Source organism: Primulina tabacum, chromosome 12 (assembly GCF_025594145.1).
Source record: "Primulina tabacum isolate GXHZ01 chromosome 12, ASM2559414v2, whole genome shotgun sequence".
Lineage (NCBI taxonomy): Eukaryota > Viridiplantae > Streptophyta > Magnoliopsida > Lamiales > Gesneriaceae > Primulina > Primulina tabacum.
In genome coordinates this window covers 3,725,558-3,733,790 of record NC_134561.1, presented here as the reverse complement: position 1 = coordinate 3,733,790, position 8,233 = coordinate 3,725,558, and positions in this window count along the sequence as shown.

Below are 8,233 nucleotides of genomic sequence, written 5' to 3'. Positions count from 1 at the left end.
TATTTGACATTGAGACCTCAATTCTGGTGGAAACATATGAAGAAGGACATTGCTGAGTTTATTTCTAAATGTTTGGTCTGCCAGCAAGTGAAAGCCGAGAGAATGAAACCGGGAGGATTGCTCCATAGTCTTGAAATCCCGAAATGGAATTGGGAACATATCGCTATGGATTTTGTGACTCATTTACCTCGTTCGCCCAAGGGCTGTGATGCTATTTGGGTGATTATTGATCGGCTTTTGAAATCTGCGCATTTTATTCCGTATGAACGGACTTATCCTTATAAGAAAATGGCTCGTTTATACATTGAGAATGTTGTGAGACTGCATGGTGTGCCAGTCTCGATTGTATCTAATCGTGATCCCAGATTTGCTTCTAAATTCTGGGGTAGTTTTCAGGAAGCGATGGGTACGCATTTGGCTATGAGTACTGCTTATCATCCTCAAACTGATGGCCAGATCGAGCGTACGATTCAAACTTTAGAGGATATGTTGCGTGCTATTGTGATGGACTTCAGAATGGGATGACAGGATGCCTTACCATGGGTCGAATTTTCTTATAATAATAGCTTTCAGACGAGTATCGGTATGGCACCGTTTGAAGCTCTATATGGGAGACGATGTAGATCACCGTTATTCTGGGATGAGATTGGTGAGAGACAATTGACTGGACCTGAAATGATATAGGAAATGAATGATAAGGTTCAGTTAATTCGGCAGCGGATGAAAGCTGCTCAGGATCGTCAAACGAGTTATGCGAATAAACGAAGACGACCCTTGGAATTCCAGAAAGGTGACAGAGTGTTTTTGAAAATATCTCCCTTTAGAGGCACTGTTCAATTTGGCATGCGAGGGAAACTATCTCCTCGTTATGTTGGTCCATACGAGATTCTAGATCGAGTTGGTGATCTTGCGTATCGATTGGCATTGCCACCAGCTCTATCTGCCATTCATGATGTGTTTCATGTTTCTATGCTGAGGAAATATGAACCGGATCCATCACATATACTTGCACCTGACGAGGTTGAACTGGATCCTTCTCTTTCCTATGTCGAACGACCTATTCGAATTATGGATCGAAAGGAAAAGATTTTGAGCAATAAATCGATTCCTTTAGTACGAGTGCAATGGACACGGCATGGTGTTGAAGAGTCGACGTGGGAATTGGAAAGCAAAATGCGAGAATCATATCCGCATTTATTTGATGCTAGTCCATGTGTTCCATTGTATTCGATGTATTCTGATCCTTTTACTGATTTTAGTTTTGATATGTACTATAACTGGTGACATATGTATGTTTGTCAATGTTATGTATATAGAGATGTTTGAGATTTCGAGGACGAAATCTTTTAAGAGGGGGAGAAATGTAAGGAACGTGTATCGTATTATCGTAAATCCTATATGATTATCGATAATTCATGAATTTGATATGTGATTATGTATTCGATGTATATCGCTGACAATGGAATTGAGGGAATGAATATTGAATAGGAATTGACGTTGTAAGAGCTCGAGTGGAGAGGCCGGACGCCAATTTAGTACAAACATAAATATTTGTAAAGAACGTGTGGCGCCCGGGCGGTAGAAAGTGACCGCCCGAGCGCCAGAGTATGTGAAATGGATGTTCGGGCAGAACATGCCGCGTCTGAGCGGTAATTTGTGACCGCCCGAGCGCGGTACATATTTGAGTCGAGGGCAGAATGTCTCGCGCTCGGGCGCAGAATTCTACCGCCCGAGCGTGAGGGAGATGAAGATAAGAATAACTTTTCTTCTCTTTTTTTCTTCATTTCTTATACGATAACTTTGAGAGAAAAGAAAGGGAATCGAATTTCTTTTGTCCAAATCGACTTCGAAACGCTGTCTAAACGCGAAACAAATTATGTATTTGTGATCTTCGCGTCGAGGGCTACTGACTGAGGTAATTTTCTTCTAGTTCCAGCAGCTCTAAATATTAAAGTGCTGGAACAGCATGTATTTGAAGTTGAATTTCTGATATGTAGTAGAATAACCGACAATAAACTCATAATGGAAATCGGAATTGAATTATAATATGAATTTGATTTGATATGAATTTTTGAAGTTTCAAATGATATTTGAAACTCATATTAATGATTTTGGAGTATGTTAGTGATTGGAATGAGTATGTTATTGATGTAGATAAAGTGTAATATCAATATCTTCAGGCTACATCAACTGAAAACGAAGAATTGAGGTATGTTGCGACCGGGTAACATACGACAGGTATCTGTATTATATGATATATGTCGGATTGATTTGATTGATTGGAATGAGATTATGTGTCTATATGCCTTAATTGTTGATTGATGTGGCATACATGACATTGAGATTGAGATATCGATGTATAAAATAAATGTTTTGTTAACACACATCATTTTATGCATACATCGATACATGACATGCACGTTGAGCTATGATCCTTGAATACCCTGATATGATTTGATTGGATTCCGGGGTTTGTGAACACAATCGCTATGCCGGTATTATATGACCCGTAAAGCATAGACAATTGTGGCCCCATATGATTGGATATGAGATTTGGGATTTGATGGCGCTTTGCCGACGCTATCATACGAGTATCCCATATTGGCCGGTGTGCCAGCTCGAGCATTGATTTGATAGCGATTCGATTGATTCTGACATGTGCTCAGTGGATGGGCATTTGACATGATACCTCCACGACATACATGCATTGCATACCATATATCATTGTTTAGATATCTGTGGTATATATGATTGGTTGTTCCATACGGAGCTTTGCTCACCCCCAAGGGGGGCTGTTGTTGTCTTTGTGTGTGGACAATGGCAGGTACTCCAGGATATCAGGAGACCGGAGAGGGTACTTCGGGAGGGAGCCACAGCTTGGGCTGAGGTTTTATGTTTTGTCTTGTTCCCATTATATATGTATATGTATCTATATACCGGGGCATGTCCCGATGATATGAGTTGTTTGTATGTGATTGGTGTTGATTACGTGTGGGTGTGTTTATGATGTGAGATGAAATACTATTTTTAGTATTCAAATAAAATGATTTGGGCTCATTGTAAAGAAATTTTAAACTCGTTTTCCGCTGTAATTAGTTAACCCTAATCAAAGTGCATTGTAATAACGATTAGGAGCTAAGGGCCCCACATCATGATTGTATATTGTAACAACTCCAGTGCTATAGATATTTCCAAGAATCATGTTCCACACTCTCGAACAAAACACATAGACATAAGGCATCATTTTATTCAAGATTTGGTTGAAAAAGGCATAATTCGACTGAAATTTGTTAGGACTGGAAACCAGCTGGCTGATATATTCACAAAATCTTTTTACTTTGAGAGATTTTTCAATCTTCGGAAGTCTCTCAGCATGTGTGTACATTAATCATGTATCCATGTTGTCATTGGTGTTGCCAACACCAGTGACAACACCTTTCATGCATGTCCATTTTTAGGATGCTAGGCATACTGCATAATTATAATCATCCTATTGTGTTATACGTACTAATGATGGTAATATCCTAAGTGTGCACCCTGACTGAGTACAATCCTCCAATCAAGTTGTGTAAGTACTTTATACTCAATCTCAATCTCAATCTCAATCTCAATCATAAAAAAAATGATGAATTTCAAGAACCTCTTGAACATGTCCAATGCAAAAGATGTGAATTGAGGAACGTGAGGTTTTCGGTGAAAAACATAAAAGTTGGAAAAATTAAAATTATCAGATTAGAAGAAAATAGGAAAAGATACCTAGAGGAGTCCTTTGAAGACCGTTCTTCTAGTGTGGGAGCTACCAATTCTAAGTCAAAATAGAGATGGAAAAATATACTTAGAGGAGTCCTTTGAAGACCATTCTTCTAGTGTGAGAGCTACCATGTCTAAGCCAAAACATTTTTATGGAAGGATTGCCTCATAACCAGTGGTGTTGCATTGTTTTGTTGCCAACACCAAGTGCCAACACAGTACAATCTACACATTGCTTGACATTTTGATATTTCATCATATCTGAGGCATATTTAGGTTATGCATATTGATTTTTTTGTTTCGTGAATTCATCATAAACAATGACATATCAGTAGCTAAACTATGACAGTTGATGAAAACTAGATTACCAAATTTTTGAATATAAGTGACTACTTGTGTCAATGGGTTATAACTGATGTGGGTGTTATTTGGATAATCTTCTGGAAACGTTGTAACACAGGATTGAATCAATGTTACCGTTTGACTTAGGGGTAAAATTGTGATTAGTGTTTCGGGTGAATTTCAGAAATATTACCGTTGGAGCTGGGAGCGTTTGTTATGGGACTGCGATGATTGCGTTTTTTTTACCGTTGCACTATCTATTTATGCTGAAAGCAATTACTCTAAAATTACTTTATCATTCAACATTTTATTCTCAATTCCTTCATGTAATCGAACCCTCCATGCTAGTTATTCGTGTTAACCCTTTTATTTGACTTCAATCTTTCTTCAATAGATACAAATGGCCGAGAATTAGTTTGATCCCTTGGATATCCACAATCAAATGGTTGTTAGTCGTGGTGTTCCTCCCTCTGCGACAACACCAACAGCAACACCAACGGAACCCCCTACCAAGAATCCACTACAGATGGTTGTTGCTGCTCCAGAGGCTGTCCCACTGGAAATGATTGCTCCTGGCGAACAAGGAAATCCATTTGACATCGACAATCCACCGGACCCAAAGGCTTATCGGAGGGCATTTCCCCCTCAATCTCAACCTATGCGGAGACTCTCCAAAAAGCAAGCAGGGTATGAACCTGACTTTGCACCTGCTCTTCCTCTTTCACAACGAATGTTCTGGATCCCGATTTCTCTTGCGGGGATGATTCAAATGATGAAGATTTTGAACTGGTGGCTCGTGATAAGTGCAAGATTTGCACTTAATTTATTTAAGAATCCATTTTGAATTATGTTAGTTTCGAATGGAATAATGCGTTTTTGGTTCGTTTTGATTTTCATTACATGAATGGAAAAAAAATGGACACAAAGTCAAGTGGACGCAAGAAATCAGCCGCGCACGCAGACGTGCAAGGATTTTGGACAGTAACGTCCGCGCGGCCGCGCCACTTCACGCGCAACTGCGAGCGCACAGTAAAAGCTGGACAACAAGTAGCACGCGCGCGGCCGTGCCACTTCACGCGCAACCGCGCGCGCACAGATACATCACACTGACCAGACGCTCGCTCGTGACCGCGCGAGATCACGCGCAGCCGCGTGCAAGGTGCGTGCAGAATGTGAATTGCCGAAATAAAATGACGCGAAATAGGTTAAAATCTGGGGGAGGGCCACCGATTCTGAGAAAGAACGCACGAGAGACGCGGAGCACACGCGGGAAACCACCTGAAGCGTGAAGATTGATCACGAAGACGAAGACCGACGAATCTGGGGACAGAGACGACACTTCGGATTTGTCATCTATTCTTTCGCTTCTATATGTTAGTGTGTTGCGTTGTCTAAAACTTTGAACATGTCTTGTTTTTGCTTAGATTTCGTTATGAAATAATTTTTCATTCTAGAGGATGACATAGCTTTGTTGATACGATGATTTGACGTGGTTGTTTATTAGATTGAATTCTGTTTGGTTTAATTTTGTTTCTTGTTTTATTATTACTTAAATTTACTGGTCATAAATTGTGTGTTTTTTGATTAATTCTACATCTCGGGAGAGGGAGTTGGATTAGGATTATAGATCCTTATAGACACATCGTTGAATGTTTATATCTTCGGAAGGCGTATAAATTTAGCGAGGCTTACTGAAAACATTGTTTGCATTTATCAATGAAACTTAGATTTTTATTAGGAATGTTTGAATCGAAGTTTGATTGATACAATTTATTCATCACTTGAGAAAGGAGGAATAAAATAATTAAGTGTTTTTGGCCATTAAATAATTGGAATTCATGAATATAAATCCAATCGAGAATAATTATCGTGGAAACTTAGTGAAATCATTCCTCTAGATATTTTCTCTCGTTGATATTTCTCCATTCGGTGATTAAATTAATTATTTATTTGCAATTAAGTTTTTTATAAACAAATCAAACCTCAATTGATTTTTCTAAAAAAAGTCGTGACTATTTTGATTACAAGCATTGATTTATTTTTACATAAACACTCCTCGTGGGAATAATACTTTACTTACATATATTAAAACTTGACATCCTGCGCTTGCGAGCGAAAAGAAAAAAACGCAACAAGTTCTTGGCGCCGCTGCCGGGGAGAGCCAAAATTTGAATTTATATCAGCAATTAGATCATAATATTCAATGATGGTGTCGTTCTCGCAACAGCATCAGATTCTTCTTCGGCTGGTTCAGAGTCTTCAGCAGAGGGCTCTACGTCACTAAGTTCTTCACTCTCAAAATCAGATGCAGAGGATGAACCGGAGACAGAATCCAGACGATTCTCTTCAAATTCCTGCTTCAATTCATGGTCAGGCTCATCATCAGATTCCTGGTCTACTTGCTTTCCAATTCGTTCCTCCTTTAAGCTTGCAAGTATGTCAGCCAGTGTTTGTTCATCATCAGAGGAGGAAGACACATTGCTTGGACCTTCGGGTTTTGAACTTGAGGGCTTCGTGGTAGCAACTGGTTTCAGGCGAGCTGTTGCGTTTTTTTTCTTTTCGCTCGCAAGCACACGGTTGTCAAGTTTTAATATATGTAAGTAAAGTATCGTTCCCACGAGGAGTGTGTGTGTAAAAATAAATCAGTGCTTGTAATTAAAATAGCCACGAATTTTTTTAGAAAAATCAATAGAGGTTTGATTTGTTTAAAAATAACTTAATTGCAAATAAATAATTAATTTAATCACCGAATGGAGAAATATCAACGAGAGAAATATCTAGATGACTGATTTCACTAAGTTTTCACGATAATTATTCCTGATTGAATTTATATTCATGATTTTCAATTATTTAATGGCCAAGAACACTTAATTATTTTTTCCTCCTTTCCAAGTGACGAATAAATTGTATCAATCAAACTTCGATTCAAACATCCTAATAAAAATCTAAGTTTCATTGATAAATGCAAACAATGTTCTCAGTAAGCCTCGTTAAAGTTATACGCCTTCTGAACGATATAAACATTCAACGATGTGTCTCTAAGGATCTATAATCATAGTCCCTCTCCCGAATTGTAGAATTAATCAAACAACACACAATTTATGGCCAGTAAATTGCAGTGAATAAAAACAAGAAAAACAATTAAACCAAACTGAATTCAATCATATAAACAACCACGTCAAATCATCGTATCGACAAAGCTGCGTCATCCTTTAGAATGGAAATTAGTTCATAATGAAATCTAAGCAAAAACAAGACATGTTCAAAGTTTTAGACATGGCAACACACTAAAATATAGAAGCGAAAGAATAGATGACAAATCTGAAGTGTCGTCTCTGTCCCCAATTCGTCGTTCTTTGTCTTCGTGATCAATCTTCGCGCTTCAGGTGGTTTCCCACGTGTGCTCCGCGTCTCTCGTATGTTCTTTCTCAGAATCGGCGGCCCTCCCCCAGATTCTGACCTATTTCGTGTCATTTTATATCGGCAATTCACATTCTGCACGCACCTTGCGTTCGGCTACGTGTGATCTCGCGCGGTTGCGCGCGAGCCTCTGGTCAGTGTGCTGTTTCTATGCGCGCGCGGTTGCGCGTGAAGTGGCACGGCCGTGCGAGCTACTGTCCGAAATCCTTGCACGTCTGCGCGCGCGGCTACTTTCTTGCGCCCACTTGACTTCGTGTCCACTTTTTTCTCCATTCATGTAATGAAAATCAAAACTAACCAAAAACGCATAATTCCATTCGAAACTAACATAATTCGAAATGGATTCTTAAATAAATTAAGTGCAAATCTTGCACTTATCAAACCCTTAAACTTGAATTTTTTCTAGTCCCGAGCAAAATAACAATAAAATAAGCTTCAAGGAAGAATTAATGCTAACGATTATGGTCATGGATATGTAAAAAGTGATATTGGTCTCCGACTCATCTATGTTCATGTAATTCACGATTACCCAAGAGTCACGTACGTGTGCCATGCTCATTTATCCAATCAGATGCTCAAATAGATTCACACACTCACTAGTCTTATAAACTCAAGAGATCTTCAGTTCAGTTTAACGCACATTTCATTACATACAGATTCACTTGCACAGATCCCAGAAGACTTTATTGGTGATTATTTGGCTCGTAAAATATTCAACACA